A 19,036-nucleotide genomic window follows, 5' to 3' on the forward strand; every position below is an offset into this window, starting at 1 on the left:
TAGTATGAAATAATCTGTAACCTGTTCCATATTATGAAAATCCTTGAAAATCAATATATTATGTACAAAGAGAGTAAATTCCTGTTAGGTCATAACCAAATTGTGTATCAGAAACAAAAAACTTTGTCAATGCAATTAAGATTTTTGTTAGTAGAGCTATTATCTCTCGCCTTGTAAAACTTTTTTCCTTTTCCCGGACCTGGTGGCCAATTTTGTCACCACAAAAGAAGTTTGGAGTCGAATTTTATCATATTCGATAATTTGCAGAGGTGGTACAGCCAAAGCCAAGTGGTTCTTGGCACATTCTCGTGCAGAAGTTAAAAGGTATCGTAAACAACAAAGTAAGTATTACATTATATATGATTGACATGTGATCTGCGCAGTTGTAAAGAAACTTTCAAGTCTGGGAAACATGTCGTTGCATTAGTAATCCCCAAAAATGATTTTTTTTTTGTGCACCAAATGATTATATTAAGAATTAAAAGTCTAACGGGCTTAAGCGATTACATCCAGAGGTAATCTCCGCGAAAGACAATGAAAGAAAAGTACTACAACAAGGGAAAAGATAGATGTGTAGGAAAGTAAAAGAACTCGTAGAGCAGCTTTACTTTGAACCCTACAACTGTTATTTGGAGCAACAAATTATAGTCGGAGTGGTCGACGTTGAAATACCCAACTGAAAGGATTTAAAAACGGTTACATACCAACTCTGATGATAAGCGGGCCTTCGCTTGATGGCAATGTCAAGAATTTTGCCCATATGGTGACAGCATATGTACGAAGTAACCTCCAATAAAATGCCTTAGTCAGAGAGAGTCGACCTATGAACTCCGCTTTTAGAACCTCGTCTGGCATGACATAATTGCCATTTTCCAATAGACAGAGATACTCATAGTGTCAAAGTGAAAGTTCGAAGCTCAGTAAACATAAAACGCGACAATGGAGAAAGAGAAGTCACAAGGAGAATGGCTAGGTGAACCAGAGATAAGCGGATGAAGAAATACTAGATAAATTTTGAAGTGTACTAGATGATTGACATGTGGTTTGCGCAATTTTAAAGAAACATTCAAGTCTGGGAAAACATCACAAGAACATACATTAAATCCCCAAAAAAAATCTTAAATTTAAGATTTAATGATGTCTGTCTTCAAAAACGGCTTCAAATAAAACTTCGTATTTTTTTTTTATTTACATTAAAGTTTTGATTTCTTTTATAAATAAGTCAAACATACATTAAAATATCAATATAGAATTAATTCATATGTTACACTCTAATGTAAAATTACTTCATAATAACAAAGCTAGACAGTGTTTATTTTGTATTAAATTTGGTTAGTGTAGTATTGTCGCCATGTAAAATTTGCCTTTAATGTTATATAATATTTCTTCTGTTTTTTTATTTAATTTTATTTCTTCTGTTTATATAGTATTTCTTCTGTTTTATATCTTTATAAGATTCTATAACTTTTCTTTTAATTAATTAATTTATTCAATTAATTTAATATGTAAAAGTAAAAATATGAAAATATATGTAAAAGAAATGAATGATATAATACTATAAGACTAGAGTTTATGAGTGATATGATTAAAATACAAAGAAAGATTGAATCTCAAATTTGATGTTAAGAATAATGACTTTCACTATTCAAAATATTTTCAAAAAAATTAGAGTGGGTAAAACCTCAAAAACAAAGTTTTGAAGTTTTTTTTTTGGGGAAAAGCTCTTAACGACATAAAAATGCGAGAGAGGTTAAGAAATTAATTGTAATTTTAAGAATCCTAATAAATATGTACGTTTTGGGAATCCTAATCAACAGTTATTTTGAGTCCTCTGATCTCCTCTTAGAATATTTCCTTTCCAATTTAGCCATTAAATCTGAAAATCAAATTTTTATTTGGAACATATTGCTCACCTAACAAAGATTAGAAAATAATTTACACAATCACGTTTTCCTCTTAATATTATGCTACTAAATTAAATCATTATTAACCAAATATAGATTTTTTAACATCTAAGTCTTAAAGTGTTAGTTCCCAAAATCCAGGTATGGTATCTACATCTACCATTTCTGATTTTTTTACCATGTTTTATAAATAATAAAATCCCAAATTACATAAAAGATATCAAAGGAAATTTCGTGGAAGCTGCCTCGTGTGGACCCAAAATACAAAACTAATCAGTATTATAAACACACAACATAAGAACCAGCAAAGCAAAAAATATTCGTTACTCAGAGTATATATACATTTTTTGAATAAGTGTAGAAATGGCGGGGATCGTTGAACAGTGGTCAGCGGCGGAGAACGGGAACGCAAACATGACCGCTAAAGGATCGAGCAGAGAGCTGAGACATGGAGGAAGAACAGCTCACAACATGTCTTCTTCTTCGTTGAGGAAGAAGTCTGACATAAGAGTGATCCAAAAGTTTCCATACAAAGGTCTTAAAGATTTTCTCTCTAACCTTCAAGAAGTCATTCTCGGCACGAAGCTGGCTATTCTTTTTCCGGCCATACCTGCCGCAATTATTGGCACATATTGCGGCTTCAGTCAGGTTAGATTTGTTTGCATGATTATCGATTAGATGAAGAGATTAAGGCATAAGGCCCAACTATTCATCTGTTAAACAAAAAAAAAACATTGCCAACAGAGTAGCATTCAAGACAGTCCTTCAGTTTTTTTACGTGTAGGAATAAAAATATGAAATACTATCAGTTACAATTATTTTTGAATATGTGACTAAACATCAAACAATCCATTCTCCAAAAATGTAAGGAATCAATGAGGTAATCGTGATTAATTTTTAATATATACTAGAGCCGGTGTCCGCGCTTCGCGCGGATTACATATGTAATTAAAGTAATGTTTTATTAAAATTTGGAGTTTTAGTTTTTGAAAGTGTGAGTTAAGTTTTGTTTTTTTGGATGTGAAGACGTAGAAACAAAATAGTTTGACAGTAGAAATAAGTAATTGTCCAAAGGGAATAGAATCCAGTAGATAACGAAAAAGATTAAAATAAGATAAGACGTAAACGATGTATGTGAGGTATATTATGAATGATCTTGTAGAGCGGCCACTTTCTATTGCGGGCGGACCTATAGATAAAAACAATTTTGTTAGTACATCTTAATTATTGAGTTTAAAGAGTTTCGGGTGGGCAGACTTACTGGTAGTTTGCATCTTATGGTATAGAAAGTTGTTTAAGATTCCGGGAAGTCTGCTCTGGGTGATCATCGGATCGTGATTCTGGAGGAGAGAGAGAAAATAATTTAGTATTTTTGTATAATGTTGTGTATTGGGTTGCAAATAATATTGGATTACCTGGTAGGTGCGATAGACCGTTGTATATTTATTTGTAGACAATGTTTTTAAACCCTTCCTATCTTTTGATCCTTTCCTTGTATAATTTTGAGGCCTGACTTGGTAGTAACTCAGGAAAGACCAACATAGAACTGTCCATGGTGAAAACGGGCTGTGACAAATACAGTACGGCACCTTTCAAACTTTGACCCTGACTTTTGTTAATTGTCATTGCGTAACATAGCCTGATTGGAAATTGCCGCAGATGGAGCTGTTCGGGAATAAGTAGAATAAGTAAATGAAATTATTTTGTTGGAGCAAGTAGTCGAGACATGTCTCTATTATATTTGGGCTTTTAATAATTGAAAAATATAGAACATTGCTGGATTAAGTGATTTAATTTTGTGTATACCTTTCACTTTATTCCGTACTCCTAGTGGACGTCCGCGTTTACGTTTCGTTGTGTTCGAACTTGATGACTCTGATATTGGTAAGAAAAATATTACTAATAAATTAAGTTATGATTATAACAAATAAAAACTAATAAGATGTCAAATAATTCGAGAGTATGACTTTCCTTGTTTTAATATATGTGAATTTCCATAATAAGATGTCAATAATTTAATATCAGTTTTTTTTTGTTTTAAAATATTAAGTAAGTTTAAACATTTAATTAACATCTGAGGGTTTGGATTTTAAGATCTGAGGTACGGGTATGGATACAGAGAGGGTATGTGGAAGGTCTGTGGGATCATGAATGGAGGATTTATGAGAGCACATTGAAGTACCATCACTCTCATCGGAGGCGTTATGGGGGATGAGTTGGGGGAGAGGAAGAGAATCGCGAAACAGAGCGAGACGCCGCTTAGGGTTAGGGATGATGATTCAGAGGAAGGGGGCCGATATACCCCGAACCGTAAGAGTGTATCTGGATTTGTCTGGGAGTTGGGCTTAATGGGCTGTGACACACAAATACATATGAAGAGAGGCAGGGAGATGAGGCTATGGACTGGGCCGTGATGATTTCGTTTTTTTTTTAATTTCAAGCCCACTTCGTTATGACCTGGCATATTGGTTGGTCCTGATTATTTTGTCCATGTGGATAGCCTTAGGAAGCTAGAATTTAGCTTCTTTTATATGGGATGGCATTATTCGCGTGAATATTTAAATTATTACTAGCCACTAAATTAGGTATCCAATGGAAGAATTTAATTGATTGGATCTGCAATCATTAACGTTTTGAGATTAATGATTTGGTATGTAATGTGCAACGTAATTGATAAAGAGTATTTACGGTAACAATTGCACGTACTTACATTATGCTAAATTGCGAATGTTTACAGCCGTGGATATTTGGACTGAGCATGTTAGGACTCACACCTTTGGCTGAGCGAGTCAGCTTTCTAACAGAGTAAGTACTTCATTCATCCTCATCCAAGTACTTAACTCTTATCCTATATATCCATTTACTTATTTTATTTATTTGAATTTTTCACGTTACGATTTTCTTTTCGATCAAGACAAGGCTTAGCCAACTGTCAATGGAATGAAATCGAATCTATCCATCTGTAGATAAAAATATCGCGTTAAATCAAATTTTTTATGTCAAGATTTAACCCGCTGCAACTATGTCAGTGCTTTATTTGAATTTGAGGACTTTTACGAATCTCATTCTAGTTAGGTCGAATCCACATACATTTGTTCGTTTATTACTTTTCTTTTGAAATAATTGGACCAATATTCTTTCGGAATTCGTCATCGCATTATTGGGTATCAGTCACAGACCGGATACAATTATTTCTCACTCATGTGTCGACGTGACAGCATAGTACAAAGCTTTATCCTTTTTAATTTTTATATTCAACTAGTTTAGGATCTCGAACCATTTTATATAAATGTATTTCTCGGTGATTTAGAATTTTTATTCATGTGGTTATATTTCTACATTAACATCTCTCGTGCTTCCCATGCAGGCAGCTGGCTTTCTACACCGGTCCTACATGTAACGTCTTCTTTGCCAACTATATATTGTTTTCAGTTACAAACAGTAATTAACTTATTTTATCAGTAGAAACTCAATTATTTTGTGTTTAATATAAACTGCAGTGGGTGGCTTATTGAACGCAACTTGTGGAAACGCTACCGAGTTGATAATCGCGATTCTTGCATTGACCAACAATAAAGTCGCAGTGGTAAAGTACTCGCTGCTAGGTTCCATTTTGTCGAACCTTCTATTGGTTCTTGGGACTTCGCTCTTCTGTGGTGGAATTGCTAATCTCCGAAGGGAGCAACGGTTCGACCGGGTATAGCCTCTCCCTATGTACTCTGATTATATCAGAAGTCAAAACTAATATTACAGTATTTCTTTTATTTTAACATAACTTAACCGAAACTGTAATAGGTTTGGTTCAATTAGTGTTACCCGGTATAGTTAGGGTTTACTAAAGTTTTTTTTTTGGTAAAAGAAAAATAAGAAATCAAAGGGTTTACTTAAGTTTTTGCTTGACAAACAATCAAATATTTATAACTAAATTTAAGTAATGGACGTGAGGAAACCAAGTGAACTGATTGTGTGATGTTTTTTTTTATTGTTGCAGAAACAAGCCGATGTGAACTTCTTCTTACTCCTAATGGGACTGTTGTGTCACTTGCTGCCAATGTTGTTTGGATACGTTGCAAACGGAGAGACTCCGGCTGGTTTGATTGCAGACATGTCACTGAATCTGTCACGAGCCAGTAGTATTGTTATGTTGATCGCTTACATCGCATATCTCGTTTTCCAGCTTTGGACTCACCGCCAATTGTTTGACGCACAAGATGAGGTACAAAATATATATTCACATAAAGATACGTGAAGAGAGTATAAAATTTTCTTCTTCTTTTTTTGATAAATATGTGAATATTCATTATGAAGATAATGACACAAGGAGATACAAATAGTTTTGGGAAATTGCACCCAGTGACTAAGAAAAAAACAAAATTAACTAAACACCAAAAACACACTCTCTCTCTTCTTTTATCTTCCTATCTCTCTCTACTCTCTCTCCAGAAAACTAATTTTATTTATTTTCTTGGTTATTTCACAAATAACCCCTAGTTTTGGGAAATTTCTTGTTTGGCAGAAACAAAACCTAATGCATCTAGTTTGGCTAATCAATGCAATTTTCTTGTTCTAACAAATCTTTAAAACGTAACTTTGGTTCAGGATGACGAGTATGATGACAATGTCGCTGAGGAAGAGACCGCAGTGATTAGCTTTTGGAGTGGATTTGCATGGTTGGTTGGGATGACACTAGTCATCGCATTGCTATCGGAGTATGTTGTGGCCACCATTGAGGTAACTTTGGTTAAGTCTCATGAAGTTCAATGAATGAGTTAGTTCAGATCTTTTATACATTACTTTAGATTCCATCACACTTACAATGAGACTCGTACATATAATGATCATATAAATATACATACGAATAAACTTACTATGGCTTATCTTTGGTTAGAACGCATCGGAATCATGGGCCTGTCAGTGAGTTTCATAAGTATTATATTGCTTCCTATTGTTGGAAACGCTGCTGAACATGCTGGAGCCATCATTTTCGCTTTCAAGAACAAGCTTGTAAGTTCTAATTTCGCTTTATAAAAAAACTTGTGGATTAACCAAAAATGATACAATGCATGAACTCATTTTTAACGAAATAATTTTGCAGGACATATCTTTGGGAGTTGCGTTAGGATCTGCAACTCAGATTGGTTTATTCGTAGTCCCATTGACCGTTATCGTGGCATGGATTCTAGGAATAAATATGGATCTCAATTTCAATCTTCTTGAAACCGGTTCTCTTGCTCTTTCCATTATCATCACAGCCTTCACATTACAGGTTACAAAGATGATCACATTTATACAAATCAACGGATGATTCAAAACTTCAAGCATCAATAATTAAATATTGTGTTATTTTTTTTGTGGTTATTCAGGATGGGACTTCTCACTACATGAAAGGATTGGTTCTCTTGCTTTGTTATATCATCATTGCCATTTGTTTCTTTGTTGACAAACTTCCTCAGAGTGAGTTAAATTCCAAAATACATACACGTTAGTAGTTAGATTGACATTAATAATAGGAGTCCTTAATAATAATAAGATAGCACAAAATTAATGTAATCATTGTTTTTTCAGAACAACCAAATGCTATTCACTTGGGACATCAACTGATGAACAATGTTGCCGCTGCAAACGGCGAAGGCGTTTCTCATCTTAAATTTTTGCCTAATGTCTTTATTCATTTTCATAAATTGGAAAACAACTTGTCGAAGAGATTCATTGTGTTGTGGGTCTTGATGAAGATAAGTTTGGAGAAAATTCATTTTTGGGTTTTCAGTGGACTATTCTCTATGTATGCTTTCTGTTCTATTTTCATTCTTAAGTTCTCTATTCTATGATCAATCATTTTTCTGAGCAGTTAATTATGAAATTATGAATAATTGGGTTATCAAGGTTCTTTCTATTGAGCAGTCAAACCATAAGCTTTAAAGGCCGAATAATAAGGTAATAGGCCTCATATATATTCACCATTGGAAGCCCAGGCCGAGGGTCCTGAGAGGAGTTTGAATCACACTGTATACGAAGCTGCTTCATTGGTCTGTCCATTCAAATACCAAACGTCCGATCAGTCATCGCCGATGTGCATCCAACGGTTCATATTTAAATCCAGTTCCTGGGACCTACATCAGTTACATTACATCTATACCCTCCCATACAACGCTCCATGTCCTTAAAGAAACAGAGCACCTGACAAAAAAAAACAGAATAGTGGCAGTTTCGTGAATATACGACAAAATCAATTTCTCTATTCTTGGAGATGCGAAGCCACGAGAAAGCTAAAGGCATATCGGGTTTGAACAGCTCTTGAATTACGTTAGCTGTTCACGGTGATCGGTTAACTGATTTTGCTGTCAGTCTGCTTAATGATGTATCACATTGTTGAATTTTCGAAGGAGTATTTATTGGGGATATATAGATTATATATGTTAAGATAATCATGGACGTAGGGATAAGTCTATATTCCTAGATAGATAAGTCCAAATCTGTTAGTGAGATTGAGATTGCGATCCTTCTCGTGTTGTATATATACTTAGCCATTGGCTTTCTAATAAAGCAAGCACATACAATACACAAATCTACATGGTATCAGAGCAGAAGATCCTTAAATTTTGATCTTTTGTTCCTTACTTGAAAGTCATGGCTGAAGAAACTAGTGCTGCAATCGTTCTCAAGAAGGATGAAGTGATATCAAGCTCACCTTACTTGTTGTATGGTTCCGATAATCCAGGAGCCAAGATTTCTTCTGTTCAGTTGAATGGAGAAAATTATAATGAATGGTCTTCGGAGATGATTAATGCTCTGCAAGCCAAAAGAAAATTGGGTTTCATTAAAGGAACTCTGAAGAAGCCGGATGAAACGAGTCCAGATCTGGACAACTGGTTGACAGTTAATTCTATGATAGTGGGCTGGATTAGGGCTTCTATCGAACCGAAGGTGCGCTCCACAGTCACGTACATTACGGAGGCGTACCAATTGTGGGAAGACTTGAAACAGAGGTTTTCCGTGGGGAACACGGTTCGTGTTCACCAAATTAAGGCACAACTTGCTTCGTGTAGGCAAGATGGACAGTCCATATTGGACTATTTTGGAAAGCTCTCAACGTTGTGGGAAGAGCTGCAAGTCTATCAACCGATCCATGCATGTACGTGTGGAGCTGCGGCTGCTATAGCTAAAGAAAGGGAACATGAAAAAATTCATCAATTTGTAATGGGTTTGGACGATTCACGATTTGGTAACATATCTACAAACGTGATTGGTCTCGACCCGCTGCCTTCTCTTGGAGAAATTTACAATAAGATGGTGCGTGAAGAACAGCGGCTGGCGTCTACAAGAGGTCGTGATCAACAGCAAGAGGGGTTGGTTTTGTGGCTCGCCAGGGTTCAACTTCTACCCGACAGGATGAATCTGTTTCAAACAAAGAGACAACTCGATCTTGCGTTCTCGTGCGATCTGTTCTCATTGTGGACGTACGGGCCATGAGAAGCGCGACTGCTGGCAGATAGTTGGTTTCCCTGACTGGTACAATGAACGCAGTGGTGGTCGTGGACAAAGTACTGGAAACAGAGGAAGAGGTCGTGGAGTGAATGGTCGTGGGCGTGGTCAAGCCAATATCGCTCAAGCTACAAGCTCTAACTCATCCTTTCCAGAGCTCACTACCGATCAATGGAAAGTGCTCAGTCAGATGATCCAAGAGAAAGCCGGTAATCCAGTGTCTGATAAGCTATCTGGTAAGAAAACTTTGGGTGATGTCATTCTCGATACAGGTGCTTCACACCACATGACAGGAAATCATGCTCTCTTGACTGACATTGAGATGATTTCTCCGTGTTCTATTTTCTTTGCTGATGGGAATAGAACGTTTGCAGTAAAGATGGGAACGTTTTGCCTGTCTGATAAAATTAAACTACAGAAAGTGCTTTTCGTTCCCGATCTAAACTGTACTTTGATTTCGGTTGCCAAACTCTTGAAGCAGACAAATTGTTTCGCGACCTTCACTGATACAATATGTGTTTTGCAGGACCGTTTTTCGAGGACTCTGATTGGAGCCGGTGAGGAACGTGATGGTGTGTATTACTTTACGGATCTGGTCTCAGCGAAGTCATCGGGCAGTTGGAGGTTCTGATCATGTCTTGTGGCATCAACGTTTGGGTCATCCGTCGTTTTCTGTGTTTTCAGATTTATCTTTTGTTTCTAAACCTGCTAGCTCGAGTCCATGCGACACTTGTTTTCGAGCTAAACAAACACGTGATGTCTTTTATGAAAGTATCAATAAAACAACAGAGTGTTTTTCCCTTATTCATGTCGATGTGTGGGGTCCTTACAGAGTTCCCTCTTCCTGTGGAGCAGTCTACTTTCTAACCATAGTAGACGACTTTTCGAGGGCGGTTTGGACGTTTCTTCTTCTGGCAAAATCAGAGGTTCAAGTGGTTCTCAAGAGATTCTTGGCATATACAGAGAAACAATTCAAGAAACCAGTAAGAACAGTACGTAGCGACAATGGGACAGAGTTTTTAGTTCTCTCGTCATACTTTAAAGACTTGGGCATCGTTCATCAAACCTCCTGTGTTAACACTCCACAACAAAATGGTCGCGTGGAGAGGAAACACAGACACATTCTGAATGTGGCTCGAGCGATCTTGTTCCAAGCTAATCTTCCGGTGAAATTTTGGGGAGAGGCGATACTTACCGCTGCACACTTGATTAACAGAACTCCATCTTCTGTTCTTAATGGCCGATCTCCGTATGAAGTTCTCCATGGTGTCAAACCGGATTATGGAGCTTTGAAGGTCTTCGGTTCAGCATGCTATGTTCACAGAGCCTCTCGTGATAAAGATAAATTTGGCCAGAGAAGCCGCTTATGTGTGTTTGTCGGTTACCCCTTCGGCAAGAAAGGCTGGAAAGTGTTTGACATCGATCGTAATGAGTTTCTTGTGTCTCGTGATGTCGTGTTCCGTGAAGATTTGTTTCCTTTTGCAGAACCAAAACCTGTTCCACCGATCACGCCTTCACAGGAAGTTGTTACTGATACTGATTGGATTATTACACCGCTAGACGAAAGGGGGAGCAATGAAGCTCCAGTAAGTTCTTTCGGAAACAGAACAATCCGCTCCGGTTGGTCCTTTGGAAACAGAACGTCCTCCTGTTGAAGCTCCATCGTCTTTACTTCCTGCAGTCCCTGCAGTCCCGACGGTAGTCTCTCCTGTTCCAGATACGGTTATTGTCTCAGATGGTTCCTCTTCACCTCCTGAACCTGTCTCATCTCAAACAGACTCGGTTCCAATTCCAGAACCACCAGTAATTGAAACACTTGGTAGAGGTCAACGTGAAAACAAAGTCTGTTACACTTCGGGACTATCTTCTCTACAATGCCACGGCCGAACCAGAAAGTAATACACACTATTTCATCTCTCCCTCCTCCACATTAGAGCCCTCGTCTTCGGTCTCAGGTAACTCCTTGTATCCTCTGACTGACTGATTACTGATGAGCAGTTTTCTACTTCCCATCGAGCTTTTTTGGCAGCCATCACCAACTCCTCTGAACCAAAGAACTTCAAAGATGCTATGCAACATGACGTATGGAAAAAGGCAGTTGGTAAAGAAGTTGTAGCTCTCGAGGACAGTAACACTTGGGACATCACTGAGTTACCACCTGGGAAAGAGGCAATCGGCTGCTTATGGATTTTCAAAATCAAATACAATGCAGATGGTACAGTCGAGAGGCATAAGGCTCGTTTGGTTGTCAATGGCAAAAGTCAAATTGAGGGTGAGGACTACAAAGAAACCTTTGCTCCAGTGGTCAAAATGACTACCGTTAGAGCTCTATTGCGTATTGTTGCAGCCAAACAATGGGAAGTATATCAAATGGATGTTCAAAACGCATTTCTTCATGGTGATCTAGAAGAAGAAGTGTACATGAAGCTGCCTCCTGGTTTTAGGCATTCTCATCCTAACAAAGTGTGTCGTCTCCGAAAGTCTCTATACGGCTTGAAGCAGGCTCCAAGGTGTTGGTTTAAGAAACTCTCGGATGCTTTAATACGTTTTGGATTTGTTCAGTCCTATGAAGACTACTCTCTCTTCTCTTATGAACGAAACGGTCTTGAGCTTCGAGTTCTAGTCTATGTCGACGATTTACTTATCTGTGGTAGCGACCCTCATATGGTGAAAAGGTTCAAAGAATATTTAAGCAAGTGCTTTGCAATGAAGGACTTGGGGAAACTAAAGTATTTTCTTGGCATAGAAGTCAGCAGAGGTCCAGAGGGAATATTTCTTTCTCAGCGCAAATATGCACTTGACATTATCGCAGACACAGGCTACCTTGGTTCTAAACCAGTGGCGACTCCTTTGGAACAGAACCATAACCTTGCCAAGTCGAAAGCTCCACTGCTTCCTGATCCGACTAAATATCGTCGTTTGCTAGGACGCTTGATTTATCTCTTAAACACTCGTCCTGAGTTGAGTTATTCAGTTCACTTGCTCTCTCAGTTCATGCAAGCTCCTACAGAAGAACACTGGTCTGCTGCACTAAGAGTTGTACGATACTTGAAGGGATCACCAGGACAGGGGATACTTCTTCATTCAAACAGTGATCTCACGCTCACCATTTATTGCGATGCAGATTGGAGTGGTTGTCCGCTGTCTCGGCGTTCATTAAGTGCTTGTGTTGTTATGCTTGGTGGTTCTCCCATTTCTTGGAAAACAAAGAAACAGGACACAGTGGCAATGTCATCCGCAGAGGCTGAATACCGCTCCATGGCTGTTGCTTTGAAAGAAACAAAGTGGATACGACGTTTACTCAAAGAACTTGGTGCAGATCAACTGGAGCCTACACGATTCTTCTGTGACAGCAAAGCGGCTATACATATCGCAGCCAATCCAGTGTTTCACGAGCGTACCAAACACTTAGAACGTGATTGTCATTCAGTTCGTGATGCTGTCATTGCCGGTCTCATTGTCACTCAACACATCAGTTCAGGTTCTCAGGTTGCAGACATTTTAACAAAAGCGCTCGGACGTGTACCGTTTCAGACTATAATGTCCAAGTTGGGCGTTATTAATCCACACGCTCCAACTTGAGGGGGAGTATTGGGGATATATAGATTATATATGTTAAGATAATCATGGACGTAGGGATAAGTCTATATTCCTAGATAGATAAGTCCAAATCTGTTAGTGAGATTGAGATTGCGATCCTTCTCGTGTTGTATATATACTTAGCCATTGGCTTTCTAATAAAGCAAGCACATACAATACACAAATCTACAGTATTGACGACACAACCACAAAGAGTTTTAGTGTCAGCAACAACGAGATGTATCCAGGGCCGGCTTACAAGGGGACAAGCGTGCGACCGCTCCGGGTCCGAGCCCGTGTCCCCCCGTGTAATAATAAATAAGGGGCCCAATTTTTTATAAATCTATATTTTTATATATAAGAAAAATTATAAATACAATAAAATAAAATTGAAAAGGGCCCAAAATTATTTGATTTTATTTTCATTACAAATATACAAAATATTATTGATTAATTTTAAAAATATTTTAAACATTATCTCTATATAAATTTTAGAGAGTAAAAAAATTTCTTTTGCTCTAGGGCCCCTAGCAGTGTTGAACCGGCCGTGGATGTATCGAGCTGCGTAAGAGCGCAGTTGACAAGTTCTTGGACTCTGACAACAACAAATCAGATTCTGATTAGTACTTCCTTTTTTTAGTGCTTTCTGCGTTGTGAATTTTGAATATGATTGTACTCGTATTAAGTGTTTTCAAGAAATGAACAGAACATAAAGCGTAGCAGTTCAGGGAATCCAAGGGTAACAAGTAATGCTCCAACAAAGTCTATGGAGAAGAGCAAGTCATCTTCTTGATAACCATAACATATGCTATGCTTTCCAATTAATGAAATCTCTGTTAACTTCGCTGCAACACTTTTGCTTTAGCACAAATCCATAGTATCATTAAAGAGTTGGCAAAGAAAAAAATCAACTAAATCATTAAAGAGTTTGGCAACAACAAAAATAAAATCACTAAAGAGTTTGGCAAAATTATTTAATAAGAATCACTAATTAATAATCTCTCTTATTTATAAGTTCAAGTGGCTTAGTTTATTTAACAGTATGGCACTGAAATACCTGAAATAACATTTGTGAAAAAAAATGAAAATTCACTTAAAACTATATACATGTTTATGCTGACGAATAATTTTATAGATGTCTAATAATTGAAACATTATAAAAGTATATAATATATATTTAATTTTTAGATATGTCTTAGTACTAAAAATCTTCAACATGGCATTCCTACAAGTTAGTGGTACGCACATCTTCTGCATATCCCACAAGTTGAATCATATGTTATCTATATGACAACCAAACTCCCACATAAGATTGACCTAACAACATTATAAAAATGTACATTTATTTCATATTTGTATAGTTTACTTTTGTTTAAAACCATAAAATCAAGAATGGCCTTATAGAAAATAGGATAGATGAATTCTACCTCTCACCAAAACACCTTTAAACACATTTTAATATTACAACTCTTAACTTATCATTCTTGTGAGGTTTTTGACTTTCCCTCTCTGTTCTAAGGCATTCTTGTAACAATGGAGAAGGATAACAGCAACAAGAAGAGTCTCTCTGAACAACTCAAGCACACGAATTCCCCGGTGTTCTCCACCGCCATTTTCTCCTTCATAATGCTGCTTGTTGTGGTGGGAACAATGCTCTCAAACATGTCTCTAGAGTCAACTTTCTTCTGGACTTCACCGACCTCTGAGGTAATCACAATGGAGAGAAAGCCACTGGCTCCTCCTAAGAACAGCACAAGCAGACAGAATCTCTTGGCTTCGTTCTCATCTCAAAGAATTCGAGGTTTTCAAGTCAACCAACCTTTCAGAGAAGTTTCACACCAAAGGGTTCTTGAGTCTTTAAATGATGAATGTGAGGTTAGATTCTTCATGACATGGTTTTCACCAGCAGATTATTTCGGCAAGAGAGAATTTCTAGCTGTAGAAAGCGTCTTTAAATCTCATCCTCAAGGCTGCTTGATGATCGTTTCAGGATCCATGGACTCTCCACAAGGAAGTACCATCCTTAAACCAATAATGATCTTGGTTACAAGGTGTTTGCAGCCACACCAGACGTCTCATCCCTTCTTGAGAACACACCGGCCAAAACTTGGTTTCAAGAAATGAAAAGCTGCAAAAGAGATCCAGGGAGGATACCGTTATCTCAGAACCTTTCAAACCTCGCGAGGCTAGCGATTCTATACAAGTACGGAGGCGTGTACCTGGACACGGACTTCATCGTCACTAGAAGCTTTAAAGGGTTGAAGAACTCAATAGGGAGCAAACAGTTGTGGAAGGAGATTCAAAGAACTGGACAAGGCTGAACAATGCGGTTCTTGTCTTTGAGAAAGAACACCCTCTTGTTTACAGCTTCATGGAGGAGTTTGCTTCCTTTTGATGGGAACAGATGGGGACACAATGGTCCTTACTTGGTGACAAGAGTAGTGCAGAGAGCACAAGAGACTATAGGGAACAGTTTCACAGTATTGCCACCAGTAGCGTTCTATCCATTTAATTGGATAGACATCAAAGATTGTTTCAAACGCCAGGAGCAGGAATGAGACTACATTACTCAAAGCTGATCTGATCAAGCTGAACAAAAGAAGCTACGGGCTGCATCTGTGGAATAAGATCACTAAAAAGATTAAGATTGGAAAAGGCAGTGCCATAGACATCATAATTTCAGACCATTGTGTTGTTTGCAAAGGAATCCAAAGATGAAGAGAATCAAATCAATGTCTACGACTCTTAACTCTAATCTTGATTGTCTAATTTTGTGTAAGATTTTGTCCTAAGCCCTAAATGGTAAACTCTTTTTCACTTCATAGTCAAATACATGATGTTTAATATCTTACACTCAACTCCCTTGTGACACACGTATCACACCACTCAAAACTCCACATCGAACTCTCTTTGTCTTAATGCCTATATATGTGTGTGTGATAGATGAAGGCTAGAAACAGATTATTTGCCAACATTAAAACATATACTATACAAATATATATGAAGAAAAAGGAAACATCTATCCACAAGTTTCCTTTTCTCTCTATTATTGTTATTAGGGTTTTTCCTATTTGAGAAATTGGAGTCACTAAAAAGTAAATTTCCAAAATCCATTTAAACGTGGCACCAAGGGATTGGCTCAAGAGATATAAACTTACTTGTGTGTCCTAAGGCAATTCTAACTCCCTACATCTACTAGGACCTTTGATTTCTAGTTGTCCTAACAAACCAAACAACTTGTTATATTGAATTATTTTCAAAACCGCCAATCACAGATAGAATCTTACTCCGTCTTGAGTTAGGAACTAATCACATACAACTTTCTATATAAACTAAACCACCTAAGGTGCATGCTGCAACGAAGAAACTCTTGTTCTGTCTTCAGAAGATTAAGATGGGATCAAAGAAGTTAGCGATGTTGGTTATCTTTGCGGTTTTTGCTTTATTAAATCTCCTCTACATGGAATCTCCGACATGTACTCTCTCCGACGATAAACCACCGTTCAAACAAAACGTTCCTCTTCCCGGAACCACTGTCCCTATGAGGCCAGTAGTACAACGTCTCTGTTGTGACCTCAGATCTACAAGAAAAAGAGGAGACAGATCCGTTGTTACCTCCTCCCAAATACCAACAGCGAGAGAGATAATCATCTGGTTCAGGTGAGGAAGCTACCTGAGCTGGAGATACTCACTCAAACAACAGCCAAGAGGTTCTCCACGGAAGAGTGTTGGAGCTGTACAACAACAACTGCTCAGCTCAGTTCTTTATGGTCTGGCTGGTATCTCCAGCAAAGTCCTTTGGACCAAGAGAGATGTTAGAGTGTTACCCTCACCCTCACCACTACACTTACTTGCTTGCTGTTGGTGATCTTATCCAACTCCTTAGACTCACCAAGAGGATACACCATCCTTAAGCCCTTCCTTGACCAAGGCTTCAACCTCGTTGCTGTGACATTAGACATCCTGTTCCTAGTCAAGAACACTCCAGCAAAGCTTGGTTGAAAAAGCTAAGAGTGGTAAGATGGATCCTGGCTCCATCCCTTTGTTCATGCACCTCTCAGACCTAACAAGACTCGCCGTGCTCTACAAGTACGGAGGATCTACCTAGACACAGACATCATCTTCCTCAACTCCGTGACTGGACTGAGAAACGCAATAGGTGCACAGAGTTTGGATCCAGAAACCAAAAGATGGACAAGACTAAACAACGCGGTGATGGTGTTTGACATCTACCATCCCCTCATGCATGAGTTCTTGCAAGAATACTCCACAACTTTTGACGGAAACAGATGGGGATACAACAGTCCTTACCTAGTCTCTAGAGTTATACAGAGGCTAGGACACAAACCTGAGTACAACCTAACAATCTTTCCACCGAATGCTTTTTATCCAGTGAACTGGCTTAAGATCCTAAGGCTGTTCAAGAAACCCACAACGACAGGAGAAGTAAAATGGGTAGAGAAGACGGTACAGGACTGACAAAAGGGAGTTACATGATACATCTGTGGAATAAGGTCACAAGGAAGATGAAGATTGAAGAAGGAAGCGTTATGCATAAACTCATCTCCACACACTGCACAGTCTGCGGAAACATTACAGACTCTCACACTTGAAAGATTCAAGCAGATAGACAAAGATTCATTCTTATGTAATTAACTAGAGATTCTCGTTAGTGTGATTATTATTTTTTTTTAGTTCTCAATCACTCATATTACCGAAACATTATCAATGAAAACAAGAAAGCAGATGTTTCATAAAAGAGATGTTTAACAAGAAGAAAGAGTAGCATCTTCTAATCAAATAGAATTACAGCGAGAAGAAGTGAAAGAAAGAAAGACTCTAGTTGGAGAAGAGGGACTCGTCATCGTCGATGATCTTCTCTTGTCTTCTTCGTTCTCGTGGTGCAGAGGACTCGTACTGCCCTCCACAAACAATGCTATCGCTTCCTCATCCTTGTGATGCGTGGGACGCCTTGTCACTTAACTTTCAGACAGGATCTGTCCGGACTTCTCGCTTTCACTTGCAGTTCCCGTCCCCTGTCCATCGACGCCATTCCTCAACAAGTGACAAAAGCTTTCGGGTGAAAGAGCAATGAACACGAACCCTTACCAATGGAATTGAGCTGTTACGAAGCGGAGAGAGTTGCTGGAAGCGAGGGAGACTCCAATTCGCACGGTGAGTGAGATGAGATAATTCTAGAAGATTGTTACGTGAGTCGCGAGAGCTGATGCAACGCTTTCCTCGTTCGGTTTTTTGAGGAGATAAGGTTTGAAAATGAGATAGGCTTTTCGTCCCAACTTGTTGTTACTGTTTTTCGAAAGATTTACGGGCGAAGATGGAGATCCGGTTCTAAAAGCCAAGCGCTTTTCAAACACTACTTTTTTTCCATAAATTACTTGAATTGGCCAATTCGTCTTGAATTAGATGACCACACAAGGCAGATCAGAACCGACTTTGCATGACTGTTTGCGACCCCTTGAACAGGCCGACGGAGGACTGCCCGACTGTGACATTCCCCTGTATTCTATAGATCGCAGTTGATACAATCTTCTACCCAGTATATGGGGACTGTGAGTCTGGGGAGGATTCTTCCGATTAAGCACGCGAAAGGTTCCATCTGCTCCTCTGATATTCTATCTGCTTTTTGTAAAAAAAGATTTGATTTTTTGTAAGATGAATAGAGCTTTCGCTTAACCCAATTGTTTTTAAGATGGGAGATAAAGAGGAGTTCATGAGGTGAGATTGAGTACCATAGCTACGCAGGCGAGCATCACTTCCTTTATCTATGCTCTCGTATCAAGAACTCAGTGAGCCTTACTCTATACACTTACCGCTACTTTGTACCAGGGCCTCAGCTCTGCTTCCAATAAACAACGTCTCTCTCATGTGTTAAATTGAGTGATCTTCTAGCTTCTTTTTTTTTTGTTTTTGTTCAGGCGTTACAAAGGTAACCACTAGCGTAGGGAGAACGGCAAGCATCAGCCATAAACAAACGCTTGTATAATGGAGCCGGCGCTATTATTGTTCTAACTTCTACTATCAGGAAGTCAACACCTACACTGATTGGTTGT

The 19,036-nt window shown here is 38.3% G+C and overlaps 3 pseudogenes; all 3 read left to right on the forward strand.

The window, feature by feature from the left end:
* The first annotated feature begins 2,215 nt into the window (after positions 1-2,215).
* On the forward strand, positions 2,216-7,782 carry LOC125598116 (annotated as a pseudogene).
* A 6,677-nt stretch (positions 7,783-14,459) lies between these two features.
* LOC125598117 lies at positions 14,460-15,809 on the forward strand (annotated as a pseudogene).
* Positions 15,810-16,372: 563 nt separating this feature from the next.
* LOC125598115 lies at positions 16,373-17,659 on the forward strand (annotated as a pseudogene).
* Positions 17,660-19,036: the final 1,377 nt, after the last annotated feature.

This window comes from Brassica napus, unplaced genomic scaffold (genome assembly GCF_020379485.1).
Source record: "Brassica napus cultivar Da-Ae unplaced genomic scaffold, Da-Ae ScsIHWf_1629;HRSCAF=2245, whole genome shotgun sequence".
NCBI classification, from domain to species: Eukaryota; Viridiplantae; Streptophyta; class Magnoliopsida; order Brassicales; family Brassicaceae; genus Brassica; species Brassica napus.